Below are 4,651 nucleotides of genomic sequence, written 5' to 3'. Positions count from 1 at the left end.
ATGTTCTTAGAACCACCCTAAATATTTAATAGATCCAACAACAACAATAAAAGGTTGAACACTGCTGAATGTGAGTGGGAATTTATGGAAAATGAAGAAGGGTTTGTGTTTCGCATCTAGAGTATTATAGAATCTTAGATACAAAGCCAAAGAACAATAATATATGGCAGCAAAGAGGAGTATGAGAAGCCAGAAGAATTTGCAGAAATTATGGAGTAGTCTCTAGACTGTAGATTGGGGTTTAAGATCAAATTTAAGCAGATCACTTGGGAGCAAGGAGGTCTCAACTGGCTCTTAGGCTACACGTATACAATTATTTGTTCCTTGGAAACCCTCCACCTAAAGCTAACATTTTTAATTGTCTATTTTCTTTTTAAAATGTCTATTTTGAAAGATCAAACTACCAGGGCTGTGGCGTAGCTGGTACCATGTGGGCAACGGTTTGAGTCCCAGCTGCTGCACTTCTGATCCAGCTCCCTGCTAATATGCCTTGGAAAGCAGTGGAAGATGGCCCAAGTCCTTGGGCCCCAGCATGCATGTGGAAGACCCGGAAGAAGCTCGAGGCTCCTGGCTTCTGATCAGCACAGCTCTGGCTGTTGCAACCATCTGGAGAGTGAACCATTGAATGGAAGACCTCTCTCTCTGCCTCTGCCTCTCTGTAACTCTGCCTTTCAAGTAAATAAATAAGTCTTTTTAAAAAAAAAAAAAAAATCAGACCATCTTCTTGATTAGGAAACATGTCTTACCGTGTTTGTACAATTGAGTAATCCTGTCTACAAATCTCTAGGGTTTTCTAAGCCTATTGTTCTAAACATGTAAATATATTTTCCTTCCTTTGTCTAGTTTTATAGGCTTTAAGATTCAAATTCATTTTAAAATGCTGTGAGACATGAACCATATAAACCCAAGGTTGTACTACTCAACTTCTTTTTCTATCTGTTCCTTTCACATAAGGGAATAGCAGTTAAAGGGTGCAGTTTAGAGAATTCTAAGAGTTTACAATCATGCAAAATTATGTGAGAAAGTCAGAAACCATGCAACAGCTGCTTCTGTAAGCTAAAATAATTTTTATTTTATTGTCCTAGAAGATAACCTTGCTATGTTCTCTTCTGAAAGCTACAGAATTAAAGAACTAGGCTGTTAAACAGTGGGAACTGACACTAAGAAGGCTGGGCAGAGCTCCCTTTTCTAAAACTGGCCTTCCTATCCTTAGGCAAAGCAAAATTTTAAACATTGCAAATACATAGCAGCCACTGTACCTCGGAAATAAAATGTTCGGTTTTTCAAATTTTAAACTTTGGTTGAGATGTTGCCTGAGGTGTTTTTATTAAGTTATTGATCAGTTGTTGCTGATTCACCTCTTCCTTTTTGTATTGTATCACATTTCTAAGCTGTCTGCTAAGGTTAAGCAAGTTGAGAACTGTACCTAAACTGTAAAACAGTTTAAAGATTTTTTTTTGTTTCTTTAGAACTAACATTAAATGAGGAGGTTGATATAAATTTTAATGGTGTGTTATATATTTAATTATGAATTAGATTAATTCAAGTAATTAAGTATTTATTGAATGAGAAGATACATGAGCATCTACTGGCAAAAATTAAGCATGATATGGTCTTAGATCTCAAGGAGTTTATAAATAATCAAGATGCAGTAAATGTTCATTTATCAATTGAAACAAGAGAAAAAATAAGTATTGGTTGATACGTATGTCAGTTGCTTTATGAATATTCCAAAAAATTATTGGAAAGTTCAGTGCATCATAAATAAAAAAAAAAAAAAGAAACTCAATTTGATGATCTAAAAGCTTGCTTGGCAAATGATCACTTCATCTTAAATTGCAACTTTACTTAATGACAATTACAATTAAGTAATTTGTGTGCTATTGGTATCCTCAACCATTTTCTCTTTTATACATAAATCTATGTCAAATATTTAAGTGTGCACTACATTCCAAGGCACTAGGTCATGAACTATGATGAACAAAAGGAGACTTCAAGGCACATTCTGTCCTCAAGGACCTTTTAGTCTGGTTGGCCAGATAAGGTTGCTTCATATAACAGCATTTCAAAAAAAGAGAACTAACGTGCAGCGTTAGTTCAAGGATGGCACATAGAGAACACTGAAGGACTGGTAGAATTTTAATAGAGGTTTGGGCATTTCAGCTAAAAGGCAAAAATTCAGGAGCAAAAGGCAAAAGGTTCACAGGCCATTTTTAGTATAATAAAAATGCTTTCCTTATGCTAAAGGGTTCCTTCCTGAAGTCATGGGCTAAATGGGCAGAATGGCATGATAAGGCTGTATTACAAAAGCTTGGAATATAGGCTGTGGAGTTCCTACTTTATCCTACAAGCGAAGAGAGTCATGGAAAGCTTCTGAGTAATCAAGTGATGCTATCAACACATCTCTTTAGAAAGATGGTTCCTGAGTGATGCACAGATGATCTTGAAAGGAGAAGAGCCTGAAGACAGAATGTTCAACTAACAGGTCATGGCATTAATCTTGGGTGTGGATGGTTGAGGACCACAGTCGGGTGATAGGAATCAAGGGCAGATTAAATGTTTTTTTGTTTATTTTTTAAATGGAGCATTAGTATATTGTTATAAGTAGTGATTAAAATGCCAAAGCTAAATGCATTGGTAATCTATGAGAAAACATTAAAGTGTCATAAAAGCCATGGAGCTGGCATTGTGGTGTATCTGGGTTAAGCCACCACCTGCAATGCTGGAATCCTGTATGAGTCTCAGCTGTTCCACTTTCCACCCAGCTCCCTGCTAATGCACCAGGGAAAGCAGCAGAAGACGGCCCAAGTGCTTGGGCCCCTTTACTCCTGTGGAAGACCTGGAGGAAGCTCCTGGCTCCTGGCTCCTGGCTTTGACCTGGCCCAGATCTGGCCATTGAGGCCACTTGGGGAGTGAACCAGCAGATGGAAGATCTCTCTTCTCTTACTCTCTTCCTCCTTCTAATTCTGACTTTCAAATAAATAAATAAATAAATACAAATTTAAAAAAAAGAAAAGGAGATATGGTAATAATGACTTTCATTAAAAAAAAAATGCAGCCACATGGATTCTTTATCTGCATGATATTATCAAAAACATTGTAATCCTGTTTTACTCATGTTCCCTATGCAATATTCCAAGCAAGACATTCTGTAGGGAGTTTAGTCACTAAAATCTCAGCGTATATTTGAGGAACTGATATATTTTCATCTTTCTCACGATGAAAGCATGAAGCTCAATCTTCCCTGCATGACAGCAGGCTCTGAACCAAGCTGTCGGCTTCACCACCACAGCTGTGTTGACTTGGGCTGTAATCTCTGTTTTCTCCTTTGTTCTTAACTCTCCTCCCCTTCCCCTCCTGCATCTTGTTTGTATTTTTTTCAAGCCTCTAAACAGATGGTCCCATCCAGCCCTTTCTTACATCCAATCTCCAGCTTTATTCAGAGGTGGTCCCTGAATCCACAGCATCAGCAGCACCCAGGAATGTTTCAGATGCAGATTCCCTAGCTGCACTCCAGAGCATTGAGTCAGAACTCTGAGCTTGAGGTCTGTCCATGTGTTTTAACAAGCCCTCTACGTGAATCCAGCATGCACTTCAGTTTAAGGATCACTGTTCCAAAGGGTGACCACTCATTTTTCTGTTTAGCTCTGTCATCATGATGTCTCTGGTCCACTCTGCATATACTGGAAAATCCGTTATACGCTTTTCATAGTAAGTATAAATTCTTGAAATATGTTAATCCAACTGCTGTAACTAATTATTATGCTGGCAAAGTCAATAAAACATTTATGAATACCCTCTCCCTCAAGGTCACAAGCTGGCTCATGCTTGAGCTACCTTAGGTAAACATGGCAACACGTGGACAAGGAGTGCCATTCCTTGTTAAGAAACTTCCTAACAACTGCTTTTCTGGGCAGGGAGGCAGCAGATAAACCAGAGGGACATCTGTGCCTGTCCAATATATCTTTAATTAAGTAGGTGTGTAGAGTGTGAGACGAGCAGAGGATTAGTTGGAACTGTCTTAGCTACATAACCTGGATTCAGACTCCTTTTAGGAAAGACAAGAGGCAGTAATTGTTGCTTAGCATCATTGTAAACAGTCCAGGCAAGGCAGTGAATCTTTGCTGATATTTGAAGATATTGCAATTTAGGGTTGAGATTAAAGATTCTAAGTGAAGTAGACAAGGGCCCAATTCCTGAATTACACAGAGATACATCCAATTTATATTCTTAAAGAAATATATTTGGCCAGCGCTGTGATGTAGTGGGTTAAGCCACCGCTTGCAGAGCCAGCATCCCATATGGATGCCAATCCGAGTCCCAGTTGTTCACTTCCTATCCAGCTCTCTGCTAATGTGGCTAAGAAAGCAGTAGAAGATGGTCTAAGTGCCTGGGCCCGTGCACTCATGTTGGGGACCAGAAGTTCTTGGCTCTTGGCTTCAGCCTGGCCCAGCCCTGATTATTGGAGCCATCTGGGGAGTGAACCAGTGTATAGAAGGCTTTTCTCTCTCTCTCTCTCTCTCTCTCTCTCTCTCTCTCTATCTCTATCTCTCCCCTAACGCTGCCTTTCAAAAACATAAATCTTAAAAAAAGAAATATATTACCAGATATTTGCATTTATATATAAAGATACTTTTGCTCCCTCACCAAC

Source organism: Oryctolagus cuniculus, chromosome 3 (assembly GCF_964237555.1).
Source record: "Oryctolagus cuniculus chromosome 3, mOryCun1.1, whole genome shotgun sequence".
Taxonomy (NCBI): domain Eukaryota; kingdom Metazoa; phylum Chordata; class Mammalia; order Lagomorpha; family Leporidae; genus Oryctolagus; species Oryctolagus cuniculus.
Note: the sequence above shows the minus strand (reverse complement) of the source record.